A 16,227-nucleotide genomic window follows, 5' to 3' on the forward strand; every position below is an offset into this window, starting at 1 on the left:
GTTCACCCATTTTATTATTTAGACTTCTAGTACTTGTGTATAAGCACTTAAATGATGTGTCACTGTTTATCTGTCTGCCATTTCCTGATGTTAGACTCTTTTTCATTTGATTGTGTTTCATCTGATCTGACCCATACTTCCATCCTCTACTCCTGACTAGAACATAGAGCATCTCTATTAATAGAACTTCCCCTAATAAATGTCTGTGTCTGATCCATGTGCTCCTCCGCACCCGTTGGCCTTCTCCCAGCCCTTAATTTAAAAACTGCCCTGCAAACTTTTTAATGTTAAGTGCCAGCAGTCTGGTTCCATTTTGGTTTGGTATAGTCTCCTCTTATCCCAAAAGTTTCCCCAGTTCCTAATAAATCTAAACCCCTCATCTGTACAGCATCATCTCATCCACGCATTGGAACTCTGAAGCTCTGCCTGCCTATCTGGCCCTGTGCGTGGAACTGGAAGCATTTCAGAGAATGCCACCATAGAGGTCCTGGATTTCAATCTCCTTCCTAGCAGCCTTAATTTGGCCTCCAGAACCTCTCTCCTACCCTTCCCTATGTCATTGGTATCTACATGTAACACAACCACCAGCTCCTCCCTAGCACTACAGATTAGTCTATCCAGATGTCTTGAGAGATCCTCAACCTTCACACTAGGGGTGTGTCTAGACTACATGCCTCCTTCGACGGAGGCATGTAGATTAGCCAGATCGGAAGAGGGAAATGAAGCCGCGATTAAAATAATCGCGGCTTCATTTAAATTTAAATGGCTGCCCCGATCTGCCGATCAGCTGTTTGTCGGCAGATCGGGGGAGTCTGGACGCGATGCCCCGACAAAGAAGCCTTTCTTCATCGACACAGGTAAGCCTCGTGAAACCAGGTTTACCTGTGTCGATGAAGAAAGGCTTCTTTGTCGGGGCATCGCGTCCAGACTCCCCCGATCTGCCGACAAACAGCTGATCGGCAGATCGGGGCAGCCATTTAAATTTAAATGAAGCCGCGATTATTTTAATCGCGGCTTCATTTCCCTCTTCCAATCTGGCTAATCTACATGCCTCCGTCGAAGGAGGCATGTAGTCTAGACACACCCTAAGAGTAGCCTGAAAGTGACAACCTAATAACCCAGGGAGGTTTTCTTTCAGGTTCGCAGCTGTGTTGGAGATAAACTAGTGATCCAAGCCCCACCTAGACCCCTCGGCAGTTTGGCCTGTGGTTGTTCATGAAAACCCAAGGGTGAAATGTCAGCAGAGCCTGGAATGGGTTAATTGTCTTGAGTGGCAATGCAACTGGGGTTCAATAGCACACAAGGACAACCTGGTGTACATGAAAGAAGGAAGGAGAAAATAAGTGACCACAAGGCAGGGGAGGATGAGGATGGACATAGCTGAGGAAGAGGTATTGATGTCTCACTTGGATCTCAGAGCAGGTTCAGTTTGGTACCTGTTTGTGTTTTAGGAAGAGGTGGAACTAGAACTTCAGGGCGTGCTCTGTTCGCACTCATGAGATGGGAAAACTCCCTTGGTAACAATGTTATGGACAGATGAAAGTGGCCTGTTATCCCCAAGGGTAAGGAAATACACTGAAATTGTTTCCAAGTAGAAACAGTGGGCCATGCATTCTTCATAGATTGTTCATGGCCATGCATTTTATATAGTTACTGACACTCGTGCAAAGTGAATGTAAAAATACCACCATTTCCCTCTGTAAAGTGGGTATAGCAATACCTCACTGCCTCACACAGGTGCTAAATTTTTTGAGGATGATTGTGAAGTACTCACAACACGGTGACAAAGCCCCATAAAAAAGCCAAGGAGAAAATTAATAACTGGGCAGCATTTTATGTCCATTCTGGGTCTCTTTGCAGCGATATAAATGCTAAACCAAGGTACAGGGCAGTGGAGAATCAGAGTCATCTGTGTTTACAGTTGCAGTGGAAAATGTCAGGAAGCCAATATTTAGTGAATGAAATTTCCTCCTTGATAAAGAACTGTTTGCTTCCAGTGTCTCATATCCTGGCTTGTGGCAGATACAAGATGGAAACCATAAAATGTCTCGCACTGCGTTTATCTCACTTGTCACTTAGGGTATGTCTACACTACAGAGTTAGTTCAAACTAACGGACGTTAGTTCGAACTAACTTTCATAGGCGCTACACTAGCGCGCCCCTAGTTCGAACTTAATTCGCGGAGCGCTTAGTTCGAACTAGGTAAACCTCATTTTACGAGGATTAAGCCTAGTTCGAACTAGTGGGAGGCTAGCCCTCCCCAGGTTTCCCTGGTGGCCACTCTGGCCAACACCAGGGAAACTCTATTGCCCCCCTCCCGGTCCCGGACCCCTTAAAGGGGCATGGGCTGGCTACGGTGCCCGTGCCAGGTGCAAGCCTGCCAGCACCCAGCCAGCAGACCCTGCACCTGGCACGGCTCGAGCCAGTCACCCGATGCCCCCCAGCCCTCCCCCTCTTCCCGGGACCAGGCTGGCGGCTCCCGGGAGCTTGCCCGGGATCGCAAGAGGCAGGCACCCGCCTGGGTTAGTGTGGACATCGTGGACTTCATCCACGATCTCCGCACTAGGCACAGGAAAGCGGCCGTCTAGGGCAGGAGAGCTGCCAGCCTGGCCACCCAGGAGCAGGTGTGCATGAAAATCAAGGGGGTCCACTGAGACCCCCGACCCTGAGCCCTGAGCTTACAATGGCCGTCCTGGGTCAGACCAAAGGTCCATCTAGCCCAGTAGCCTGTCTGCCAACAGCGGCCAACCCTAGGGACCTTGGAGGGGATGGACCGAAGACAGTGACCAAGCCATTTGTCTTGTGCCATCCCTCTCCAGCCTTCCACAAACCTGGGGCAGGGATACCACTCCTACCCCCTGGCTAATAGCACTCCATGGACCCAACCTCCATGACTTGATCTCACGTCCCTTTAAACTCTGTTCCAGTTCTAGCCTTCACAGCCTCCTGCAGCAAGGAGTTCCACAGGTAGACTCTTTGCTTTGTGAAGAACAACTTTCTGTTACTAGTTTGAAGCCTGCTACCCATTCCTTTCCTTTGGTGTCCTCTAGTCCTTCTTTATGGGAACTAATGAAGAACTTTTCTGTATGCACCCTCTCCACCCAACTCCTGCTTTTAGAGACCTCTATCCTGTCCCCCCTCCGTCTTCTCTTTTCTAAGCTGAAAAGTCCCAGTCTCTTTAGCCTCTCTTCATATGGGACCTGTTCCCAACCCCTGATCATTGTAGTTGCCCTCCCCTCTCCCAGCCTCTCTCTTCCCCTCTCCCACCTCCTTTTCCCAGTCTCCCCCAGTTTTGTACAATAAAGACAGATTCCATTTTTGAACACAATTGTCCTTTATTTTGTACATCAAGAAAAGGGGCTAGGGAAGGGTAAGTGGAAGGAGGTGAGGGAGGAATGGGGTACGAGCCCCCGATGGGCGCCTAGTCCTGGATTTGGCCCTGTTGCTATGCACAGCCCCCCTGCCATACCGTGGCGGCACCTAAAGTTGCTCAGCCCCTACATTTTTGCAGTCCGGGTTCCCTCATTGCCAATGGCTCTGCCTTTGGAATGTGCGTTGGTGCCTCCTTCTAGACATGCAGACGGCTGTCTCCCACCGAAGCATTTCCTAAATCAGGGTGAGAGAGGCATTCGGAGGCCGACATCGGGGGTGTGGCCTGATCCAGGAAGCGTGCTCATAGGCCCCCTACTGGATCAGGTGAGTTCACACACGCAACAGGGGGCAGGAAAGGGAGGAGGGTTTACTTCATTATGTTTAGTCCCATGTTCAGAGAACCCACATGGGATATGGGAGACACCCCCCACACCTGCACAGGAGAAGGGATTTGATCTGCCTCTGTAACCAGTGGGCCACGTTTGGCAACATAAGGCTCTCTCAGCCACTTCAGCTGTTGCACTCTGGACACGTCGTTAAAGAGTCGTTTAGAAGCACGACTGGATCCAAAATTTCCCACCTCCTGAGTGAAATGTTCTACGCCCCCTCTCCTGCCCACTGTAGAGTCACTCACATGCTTACACGCACACACACACACACACACACACACACACACACACACACACTTACTTAATCTGGGACAAACTAATGCCTAACTCCATGTGTGCATTCAGGCCTAGCGAGTATATTTTCTTCTTCATTACGTGAGTTATTTCTGCTGGTGCCCTACACTAGCCTCTCTCCATCTGAAAATGGAATGCCCAAGTGTTCTTTTCAGCTGCTATTTGCTTGTACTGGTTAGGCCTTCCAAGCCCGGTATATTATCATTAGTTCTAGTGGTTTTGCTGCCTCGAATTACATTAGCATCTGGAGAGACTCTTGGAGACTTTGGTCAGATCCAGTGTTCCCTGTAAGCTGTGCAGCACAAAGCCCTGAGTCTCTGATTGGGCAGGTCTGATTAATCACCTGTGAAGCTTTGCTGCTACACAGATTAGAGGGAACACCTGTCAGATCCCTTTCTCCCACCACAATAGATGCAACCCTTGTGTTTCTCGCTTCTGTTCCCTTTCCCTCGTTCTTGCTGCTCATTTCTAGCCCTTTCAGATTTTCTCAGATACCTTTCCTGAAATATGGCCCTTAGCATTGAGCATGAGTGGTTCTAGGGCCTTGATCTGCATAGGGGGATAGGAGATTTTTAGCATTAAGGGAACCAACAAATTAAAATTTGACTAGATAATGGAAAATAAAACAATTAATGTTGTTCGTCAGTTTGTTCATGGTAGCACGGTAGCTCTCAGGTGATCCCCTGTATTCTTGGGTGTAGGCAGGCATCCCCCCCCGTCTAGCAAGTTCTAGAGAGCACAACCAGCCAGCGAGAGCCAACATGCTCCCCATTTCACATCGTATTTAGAAGCACTGCCTCCAGCAGGTGGTTATTGTAGGAAGTGTCACAACAAGCCGAGCCTGAGAGTGATGCCACAGAAATGTATTCTTTGCAAGAAGGAAATAACGCAAGAAGGACGTTGGGAAATTGATCCGGAGGCTGGCCTGATCTGTCAGACAGCACAACCAGCAAACGCCACTTTAAAGGGAACTCTGACCCAGCCTGAATTTTACAAGACTACTCATTGAATTCCCATCTAAGTCTTGAGTCAGGGAACCTGTTGAACAGCGATGGGTCTTTACACATCTTCCTTATATTGCCCCATCGTTCATGTTGGTTTCAGTGTCTGGAGCACTCCCTGGGGGTATGTCTACACTACCCTCCTAATTCGAAATAGGAGGGTAATGTAGTCATACCGCAATTGCAAATGAAGCCCGGGATTTGAATTTCCCGGGCTTCATTTGCATAAATCCGGCCGGCGCCATTTTTAAATGCCGGCAGTTCGAACCCCGTGCCGCGTGGCTACACGCGGCACGGAGTAGCTAGTTCGGATTAGGATTAGCCACGCGGCACGGGGTTCGAACTGCCGGCATTTAAAAATGGCGCCGGCCGGATTTATGCAAATGAAGCCCGGGAAATTCAAATCCCGGGCTTCATTTGCAATTGCGGTATGACTACATTACCCTCCTATTTCGAATTAGGAGGGTAGTGTAGACATACTCTGACAGATTCTTTAAAGCATTTGAATGTACCAAATCTACGACACTGCGCCTGTTCCCTCAGCTTTTACTTGGGTCGGCAAATATTTGCCTGCACATAGCAACGGCCCAACCCTGGTAGGCTGTCCCCACTGATGAACAAAGGAAGCCAGTGAGGGTAACGATCAAAATCTCTAATGAACTCTGGACACTTGCACATGTCCCTGCTGTGGGAACCCAGAGTTAAACAAGGCAGCAGGAAAAAGTGATAATGGGATGGGGTTACCACAGAGCTGATAAAAAATGAACGCAGAAGGCATTCTAGGTCTGAATCATCCTTAGCAGCTTCACATCGATAATACCCTTGCAGTCTTCTGACCAACAGGGATGGTGACGCATGTTGAGAAGGCAATGGATATTCATAGCAAGTCTCCAGGGAAGGTTCATGAGCAGACCAGGGTTTGTGTTTTAGTGCAGGAAGTCTTACCGGGACAGTCCAGTAGAAAGATGCTGAGATACTACAGAAAGGAGAAGGATAAGAATCTACATACAATAGAACGGTGCTAGACCACTGTGGACAGACAGAGCCTTAGTCTGGAATATAGACCACCTCCTGACACCCGTTGTTGCAAATTTTTCCTCTTGGGTATATAGCCTAAGCTGCTCCTTAGCTTCGGGCCACTGCTCTTTGTCCTAGGAAACAGCCCAAACTCCCAGAGTGCTGGGACGCCTGCTCCAAGAAGCACCCAAAATACCAGCATGCTGAGGAGCCTGCTCCTCTTCTTTCCTTTCCTTCTTACCCAAAGACGGGCTCTGGTTATGCTTGGAGGTGATGCTCTTGCTGACTGTATTGAAACCCAGCCAGTCTAAATGGATGACTGTCTTTCCCACCTCACTTTTACTCGATAGCTTAGGCCGTTTTTATTCCTCTTAATGGTGTGTGCACCTGATTTACATGAAAACGTAAGAGGGGCCATACTGAGTCAGACCAAAGGTCTATCTAGCCCAGTATCCTGTCTTCCAACAGTGGCCGGTGCCAGATACCCCTGAGGGAGTGAACGGAACAGGAAATCCTCATGTGATCCTTCCCCTGTCATCTTCTCCACTGACAAACAGGGGCTAGGGACCTCATTCCTACACATTCTGGCTAATAAATATTGATGGACCTAACATCCATGAATGTATCCAGTTCTTTTTTGAACCCTGTTAAAGTCCTACTCTTCACCACATCCTCTGGCAAGGAGTTCCACAGTTTGATTACGTGCTGTGTGAAGAAAAACTTCCTTTTGTTTGTTTTAAACCTGCTGCCTATTCATTTCATTTGGTGAGCCCTTGTTTTTATGTTATGGGAACAAATACATAACTTTTCCTTATTCACTTTTTCCACACCAGTCATGATTTTATAGACCTCTATCGTATCCCCCGCTTAGTCTCCTCTTTTCTAAGCTGAAACGTCCCAGACTTTTTAATCTCTTTTCATTTCCATAGTGATTATCCTGGAGGCGTTGTGCAGTACTTTACCAAAAAAAAACCAAAACAGTCAAAGGCCTGTGGGTACCCGCTGCATAAATTAGCAATCATATTGCACAGCAGCTCTGGGGTGTATAGGTGGGCCAATTAAATGCTTATGTGGCTCATGTTTTCTTTGTCGGTTTTTTTATCTGGACTGAAGCATTTTTATCAACAGTGATTGATGGTGGCAGGCCCCATGACTTTTCTGCAGAGGAAGCATGAGCGAGTGGTCAACCTAGCCAACTAAAGCCTCGTCCGTGGCTGCATCTACACTCTGTTGTGAGTATGATTTGCAGCACCTGTGCTAGCTTTCACCTTGCTCGCTTGCTAAAAATAGCCATGAGGGCGTGGTGGCACAGGCATCCGCACAGTCAAGCAGCGTGTGTACGTACCCAGGGGCATGTTGCACAGCCCACACGGCTGTATCCTCCTCACGACTATTTTTAGCAAGCTAGATAGATCACAGCTAGCATGCAAATGTCCACAAGAGCTGCATATCACACTCATCCATTGCCACGTGGACATAAACTATGCTAGAAAAATGCACTACCGTAACTAAATTAATTAATAGTAATGGGTCTAATTAAACCCCAATGAAGAGGCACTTAAATGAATTTTACCCTCACTTATTTCTGTTTAGCTTATGTTGGTAGCTTACCAAGTTATGTAAAATCTATATATGCAACAGTCACCTTGGCTTAAGTACTTCAACATTAGGAGTTTCCTCTAGTTTAATTAGATTGAGTGTGAAGTCAGTTTAGTTACTCTGGTGCACTTTTAAGGCCTAGACAAGCTCTTATTCCTATACAGTGATTGCTAGGGGCATGTGTACACTGGTGGTAGTGTGTAGGGTATATGCAGTTTCATGCCACTAGGCGTGTGAACTGGTAACCGGTTACTCTGTAAGCATCATGGGAGTCAGGAGCCAGCTGCCTCATGCACAGGAGGGGGGGGGGGGTCAGGCGCAGATGCAGGCACCTGCGGATATAAATTGGATATCCATGGATTTGCGGGGCTCTAATGATAGGGCAGCACAGGTTGCCTGGCACTTTTGATTATAAGCCCCTAGGTTTGATTGGGTATAACTTTGCCAAATTTTAAACCTCTGGGCTGAAATTTTCTATACTGGTTGCCAGCTCTCAAATTCCTCCTATCCTTGCATCCTACTTCCTCTGCTTCTGCACCCCTCCTCCAGCGTGTAGTCCCCAATGAGCTCCTGCCCCCGAGCCTCGCCCATTATCTCTTGCGTCTTTATCTTCACCCACATGTGGCAAGGCTGTTTCTTCCTCCTTTTATGTCTCCACATAATTACATTGGTCATTTTCAAAAGACAAAGAAAAGAAACAGAACAGAGTCCCCCCTTCATTCTTTTGATCACACCAACAGTCCCAGTTGCTCCTGATGTTTATATGCCCTTCAGAATGCTTTGTACCAGCTGTGCCCTCTTTGACGACTTACTGGAGCTGATGCAAAGAATTCTGGGAATTATCCATGACTGAAGGGCATTGGACCAGGGCATGGGTGGGCTGGCAGGGTAGGTGGCAAACAAGAAGGGACGGGAATGGAGAGCTGAGACTGGGTCAAAGAATACCCCAGATGCCTATTTGGTGAGAGTATCTACACAACCAGACCAATGCTGCTCAAGGCACAAACAAAATGAGAATTCATAACATTTTCAAACGGCCTATGAGGGGACTTCTCAACCCAGCTTTATCATTCTCCATCTCTCCGGGCCAATGGCTGCACCACAGTGGATGAATACTTAGCCGCTAGGCCAGAAAGAGGGAAAGACGCTCGTTGAATGGGAAGGGCACTCACCTGGAAGATGGGACACCCTAGGTCCACTCCCCCTTCTCCAATCCTGTGTTCCTTCCTTTGCAGCTTCAGGAGAGATTGAGGAGTGCCCCCCACAGAATATCCCATATCTCAATGCATATAGTGTGCCTCTTCTGAGAAGTAGTAGACTCCCTCCCCCCCCCCCATTCAAGTGCTATCCCCCCCTGCTGGCAGAGAGGTGGGAATTGAACGTGGGTCTCCCACATCACAGCTAAATGTGCTACGCACTGGCTCAAAGATATAAGGTGGCCACCACAACCTCCTGCTGTTTTTTTGTGGAGCAAGGCAGGTGCCTGTCTCCTTTGTGGATCACTAAAAGAAAACCCTTTCGGCACCTGAGCCACCTAACTCCCGGTGGTAGGTCCCCCATTTGTGGATCACTAAGCAAAGCTAGGCACCTTCCTGCAACCTAGACTTCATCTCCCAGAGGCTGCCTCAGGCCACTCCTCTCCTCGTGTGCTGGTTTGTGTGGATCACATTGCTAGGCACCTCTCTCTCTCTCCAGCCACTGTCCAGGAGCCAAAGAGCTTAACTCAGGCTGCGCGGCTTGCAATGCGTTCCTGGGATTTTCTAGAGACCTAAAATTAGATTCTGTAAATCTGAGTGTTGCAATGCAACACTTTGTGGATCCCACCCTACGTGGCCAGAGGCAGGTCTGCCCTGAAAAGATTTGCTGGCATAGATGTGATGATCCAGAGCATGAAAAAAAATCCCCATTGCCGACATCGCTATAGCTAAGGCTGGAGCCTTGCAAACCTGTGGCTCTCTGCTTTTTATCTGCATCTACAGTTGCAGATATCCATGGACAGGCCTGCCTAAGGAGGTGGGGGGGGGGACAGGTCAAAGGGGCAACTGCCCCAGGTCTCAGTGATTCAAAAGGGCCCGAGTCTCCCAGCTGTCACCACTGCTACTGCAGCAGCCATGGAGGACGGAGCCCTGGCCTCTTTAAATTACCACTGGAGCTCCACACCACATGCTCTGAGCAGCGCTGGGGACGGCCTGGGGGGGGAAGGGTGCTCCAAGCAGTGCTGAAGCTTCCTGGTGGAGGCTAGCCTCATCCCCATCCCTTCCACCTAAAGCTCCACCCCTTCTAGAGGCTCAGAGCCACGCCCCCTCTGCCCTCCTCAGAGGCCCTGCAAGTCTGTCCATGGACCATTTTTGCAGATTGCAACTGGATGTGGATGGCAATTTGGGATGCACACGAAGGTGGAGCAATCTCCTGTGTCAGCGCAGCTATTCCAGCAAAGAAGTCCATTTGCCGGTCTAGGTTTTGTCGTTCAAGGAGGTGGTTTGACTCTGTAGGCAGAAGAACCAGTGTAAACTGGGTCTCCACGCAGAGGCGGGTTGCCAGTATAGATACACCAGCAAAAAGTGTGTCACCCCTTTGGATCTGGTATGTGCCAGAAGCTATTTTTAATGCATTCAGCCCACGTATCCTGGGAGCCTGTCTTCATGCCACACATCATGCTATTTTGAGTTTCTTACTCAGCGCTTTAAAACAAGCATAGAATGATTGATGGAAAGGAACTGCGTCTGTCATAACACACCTGCAACATGGCACTTCTCTGGAAACGGCGTCCTCTCCCTGCACTTGCTGTTTGTACTGCAGAGCTGAGTCATCCCACATAGCATTATCTAGCTTCACTATGCAGGGGAGAACGGTGCCAAGTTGAATATTATGTGAGAAGACCCTTCAGATATGAGTCAGTTACTGTTAGTGCCTGTCCCCACAAACACCTGACAGGCATGTCCACACTGCAGGGCAAAAGTCAAATGAAGCTACGCATCTTCAGCTGCGTAGCTGAAGTCGAAATAGCTTAATTTGGCTATTGGCACTGCCTACGGAGCAGGAAGTCGAAGGAAGAACGCTCTTCCTTCAACTTCCCTTACTCCTTGTGGAATGAGGGCTACAGGAGTCGAAGTAAGAAGTCCTCCAGCTTGCCATTATTTCGAAATGCAGGCTTGCATTGTAAAGACGCACTGTTATTTCGAAGTAATGTCAGTTATTGCAAAATAATGCTGCTGGATAGATGTACCTTTACAAGCTATATGCAAAGCAAAGGACCTAGCATGGAAGTACATGATATTAAGACCCTAACCCTGCAACCAGTTAGCCATGTGCTTATCTTTACCACTGTGCGTTGCCCTGTGAAATCAAGGGAACTGCTCAAGGTGGTTACATAGAAGCCTTTGATCAGGATCAGGGCCTCATGGCCTCAGTCTCCTTTGCTTTCTGTATTAGTTTACTCTTGTGCAAAGTGGATGGGAAATTGATCTGGTCAAAACATGGTTAAAGATTTGTATTGTATTTATTTTGCGCTATCATTTTCAATCCCAGCTTTCCAAAAGGCACAATTTTTCATATATTTGAGAACTTCCTCCTTTTTTCACTTAAAAAAATGTTGATTTAAAAAACGATCATTTTGAGGGTAGGTGTTGCTGATGATGCTAAGAACTCTTCATAGCCCCCTTTTTATTTTGCCACTTGAATGGGAAAGGGGGGGGGCAAGGGAAAAGGATGAGATGGAAGAGGAAAGAAAGGGCAAGTGAACCCACAAAATATTTCATTCTCATAGAGAAAGTCAAAAATATTAAACACATTCTTTAGTAACATTTTTATTTGGGGGGGGGGGGGAAGGTAAATTTTTAGAAAAAACAATTCAATTGAAAATTTGCGACCTGCTGTAACACAAAGGGAAACCCTCTTGTTGCACAGATGTCAATGACTACCGCAGGCTCCAGGCAGTGCAGACTCAGACCCCAGATCTATAGATGAATGCTGATTTGTATAGTCCCATCTATCCTGGATCAGCACAGCACCCAAACCTGTGACCTGCTGCTCCTACACTGCACAGTATAGTTGAGGAGCTAGGTAGCTCTGGGTACTTAACCTGTGTTATGGCCTTAGAGCTGTGGGATTTGTTTGTAACAAAGCCTGTTACGTTGCATTTGTCAGATTTCTTGGGAACTTTGGCAATCGGAATGTCCATTGTTTTGTTAAATGCATTTGTATGGAGCCACTAGAACATGCCTGTAAACTGGGCTATGCACTGCCATTCAATGGTTAGCCACCATGAAATAGAGCAGCCTAGGTGTACCTCCAGCAACTTGCGTTTCTCCTTTGGATCAAGTGGTAGATGTGTGCTTCTGGATATGAAAGTCCAGGATTCAAATCCCACTGACCTCATTGGGGGAGGAGGGAATTGTTATTCTTCCAGTTGGTAAGCACTCGTGACTTTGCACTTGTTAATATTATTAATTATTATTTCGTTGCGCTAGAGTGTAAAAACACGCATCAAAATTGAGTTGCTGTTAGCTAGTTGCCATTAAATCCCTTCAAACCCAGGATAAACTTGGCTTGAAGTTTTATAGGGTAGGTAATTTAATATGAAGCAAACGTGCAGTTTTCAGATGGGGGGGAGTTATGTATATTTATTGAAAGAGCAGAGATCTTGTCCATTAGCGACACAAAACTGTATGGGAAGGATAGAGAAAGCAGATAAACAGCTTAAAATTTCACCAAAGCAGGGATGTAGCAAGGAACTGTGTGTTTGGTTAAGGTCAGTGCCATGAAGCATGGTTGTGATAATGATTAGTGGAGACCCAAATGATTTTAAAAAATCAATGACAATTGAAGATGTCTGTATGCCCTGCAATGTTTTGATTCCATATAATTAAGCTTGGCAGAATCTGATTTTTATTTTTGTATAATTTTGACAGATACTATTGATGTTTAGTTCTTTAAACATACTTTTACATGCTTGTTGATTTTAAATGTTCATAGTTGGGTAAATTCTCAGTGGGAATCGGACAATAATTATTTAGTGGCAATAGACTTTGGTCTTCAAAAATTTAAAGGTTTAAAACTGTCAAAGCACAAGCTGTCGATATCTCATGTCAAAATATACGAAGTAAACAGCCTTAGATTGAACCGTAATAAGTTCTCCAGCACAATTTTAATACAGCCGCTCCCCGAGTTGAGAACAGTTGAGTTATGACCGTTCACACTTACAACCAAAGCTCCCATGGAGCGGTCGTAAAGACGGTCCCCGAGTTATGAATGTGACCCGTGCTTACGAACAGCGTGGTCACATATAACTCAATGGGGTCTGAGTTACGAACGGATCAAGTTACGGGCAAGTGTTTGGTCCGTAACTCGTTCATAACTCGGAGAGAGGCTGTACTTTGCCTGTCTGTACATTTTGATTATTATTGATGGAAATACTTTTTGTCAAATTGTAGCTGTACAGCGAAATCGATGTTTACTAATATTTACCAATAAGAATCTGTCTTCAACGCCAACATACTTTCTTGTTTTGCTTACATCAGCTATACCTAAGGAATGATTCAGTCAGAGATAGAAACAGTTTTACTGGTAGGAGGCATAGCTTCTGAAAATAACTTCTAACCATATCTAACTTCTATATCATATCAAATAACTTCTAACCCTAAGCATTTTTTCCAAGATCTAACTATCTCTGCATATGATTTCCAACCTTTTTATTATTGTGGGTCACATATGCAGCTCTCTGTGTGTTATGTGGGTCACAGAGAGGTTGAATCACTCTGGCCTGCCACTCTCTGGTCTGGCAACCGCTCTAGTCCAGCACTCTCTAGTCTGGCAACAGCTGTGATCTGGCATGATTGTAGTTAAGCGGATGTCCATGTATCATGGGTGTGGTCAAGTTTCCTAAAGCCCCATAAAGTTTGTTTACAGTTTTCTGAAACCTCATAATGTCAAGTTTTCTGAAGCCCTATAATGTCAAGTTTTCTGAAGCCCATAAAGTTTGTTTACAGCCACCTGGACCTCAGTGTTCTGTGCTATTATTTAGCTCTAATTTACCTGCCTTCTAAGAGCCCAGTAAGCAGTGGGAGTGTTGGTAATGCTGCTAGACAATACTGACTTTCCGCAGTTCAGCAAATTCTCTGGTTCAGCCCCAGTCAGGTCCAGAAGGTGCTTGACAAGAGAGGTTCAACCTGTACCTGTATGGCTCTGAGGATGTCACATAGGCTGCAGCTGTGTGCTGATTGGGCAGCAAGTGGACCACAGGCTGAGAACCACTGACTTACATACTCACTTTTACAAGTTCTGCTTAATTATCTGCAAATATTACCTGGTGGTTCCTAAGAGTATTACAACTCCCTGGTGATAAAATTCCAGCTATAAAGTTAGTAAAGGACTCGATATAATCCAAAGAATCTGGAAGAATAAGTAGTAAAAAGTACCATTAATGTGGGTGCAACTGTATGGAGAAATATATTTCAGCTAAGGGGAATACAATGGTGGGGAAACAACAGAGACAGCAGTTAAGACAGGACTTCTGCTGTTATTCAGAGGCTATTACAGAAAGGACCAGGAGGAGTAAGAAGAGAAAAACATACTTAGAGCCATTGTAATGCCAGCAGCAGAACCAAACCTGGGACCTCTGAGCTGAGTCCATGAGCCTCTACAGCAGTGGTCACTGACCAGTAGATTGGGATCTACTGGAAGATCTTGGAGCCTCTGACAGGGGATCTTCACTGGTTTGGCCAAGAGGCTACCAAGTGCCAGCACTTCAGCTGCCCCTCCCCCCACTACCGTGGGGCTCCTGCCCTTTGCCTTGGAGCTGACTGCTCCTGCTCCCCCCCCCCCCCCCGCTTGCTGGGCAGGAGAGGGAAGAGGAGGACACTGATGTCAGGGTGCCACCTCTCCCACCCTGTAGTCTGTCCCCACAGAATGAAGGGGGGCACAACAGCGCTTGGGATGGAGGATGTTTGCTGACTCCTTTTGAGAGTGCTGTAGTGCCAGGGCAGGGGTGAACCTACCTTAGCCCCACTGCACCACCTGAGGTAAGCAGTGTCCAACTGCATCCGGAACCCCTGCCCCAGTCATGAACCCCCCCATTCTGCACCTTAAGCCCCTCCCCTAGCCCTCAGCCCCCCTCCGCTCCCAACCCAAACTCCCTTAGAGCCTGTACCCTGAACCTCTGCCCCAGGCTTAGCTCAGAGCCCCTCACACTCCAAATCCTTTAGCCCAAGACCAGAACCTGCACCCCAACCCTCTGCCCCTGCCTGGTAAAAGGGAAGGAAGATGGAGGAGGGAGGGAGGATGGAGTGAGAAAGGTCGGGGCCTTGGAGAAGGGGCACAAAGGAGGCGGAGCAAGGGTGTTCGGGTTTGAGGTAGATCCTGGATTGCACATAAATTCAAAAAAGTGATCTCATGCCTAAAAAGGTTGGAGACCCCTGCTCTACAGCTCGAGCTACAAGCCGGCTGGCTCTCAGCTAAGGCTATAGAGCAGGCTCATTCTCTCGCTCTGTAAGTGGCCTAAGTGGCATTACATGGGACAGTGCACCACACCCAGGAGGTGTGTGGGTTACACCTGGACTGACCTAGACTGTCTTCCTAGTAGGAAATCCTGCAGAGTTGTTGACTCGAGTCCACAGCTTGAACTCAAGTCCAACTTAAGTCGCTGAGGTGACTCTACTTGAGACTCGACTCGGGTTCATTGTTTGTGACTTGAGACTCGGCTTGAGACTTGCTAATTTTGTTAAATCGACGTGGTGAAAAAATTGTCCAAAAATGCCGATATTGATGGCTTGTACAAAAGTGACTTGACATTTTTTAAATTAAGACTCGAGACTCGACTTGGGACTTGACTCGAAAGTGACTTTAGGGACTCGAGACTCGACTTGAGACTTGAACTGTGGTGACTTGAGACTTGACTTGGACTTGACAATGACAACTTGAAGACAACACTGAAATCCTGGCCCAGTTTTGGGGGGGTTTACCTTTAACTTCAGTGGAACCAAGATTTCACTGATTGCACAGCGAGGGTTTTCTTAGACCTATTAGTAGGGGTGACATGGTACTTCCTAACAGCTGAGAGACTGGAAAAAAGATTGGAGCTGAGGAAAGCTGTGAGAGAACCTGACATGCATATACAATGAATTGTTTTTAACTCTGAACTACTATCTTATCCACTTTTCCTGGCTTTATCTGCTCAGCATTTAGCTCCCAATTAGCTCAGGCACCTTTTTATCAGACCCTCTCTGTCATCATCTCACTACCACGGACATTTCTCTAGCTGACTTCCCTTCTACAATCTTTCCATTACGCCTTCAACAAATCACTTCACTCCTGACTCACGCTCTTTAGCAGTCCGTAGAAGCTGTTAGCAAAGCCACTTCAATTCCTATCTTTCACATTCACTCCCAATTAAGTTTATACTCCAAGAAATTCAATTACAACTTTTGCTCTCAGGAGTTTCTGTCCCAGAAAGCCTTTGCTCTAGATAATAAAGTGACAGTATTCACCAATGTTTAATTCATCAACCTTCTATTCCAATCAGATTCCCTAACAGAAGGATTCATGCTTTTTCCTTCATG

General features: G+C 47.0%; 1 protein-coding gene and 1 long non-coding RNA gene across 3 annotated transcripts in view; one reads left to right on the forward strand and one right to left on the reverse strand.

The window, feature by feature from the left end:
* LOC102460507 (vasoactive intestinal polypeptide receptor) overlaps window positions 1-16,227 on the forward strand; it is a 169,498-nt gene that overhangs the window by 87,842 nt on the left and 65,429 nt on the right. The gene's annotated exons all lie outside the window — the stretch shown is intronic.
* Window positions 1-16,227, reverse strand: part of LOC112545381 (uncharacterized) — a 39,804-nt gene that overhangs the window by 21,136 nt on the left and 2,441 nt on the right. The window contains exon 2 of the long non-coding RNA XR_012902135.1: window positions 13,139-13,197. This is a non-coding gene — a long non-coding RNA (uncharacterized LOC112545381). The remainder of the gene's footprint in view (window positions 1-13,138; window positions 13,198-16,227) is intronic.

This window comes from Pelodiscus sinensis, chromosome 2, assembly GCF_049634645.1.
Source record: "Pelodiscus sinensis isolate JC-2024 chromosome 2, ASM4963464v1, whole genome shotgun sequence".
Taxonomy (NCBI): Eukaryota; Metazoa; Chordata; order Testudines; family Trionychidae; genus Pelodiscus; species Pelodiscus sinensis.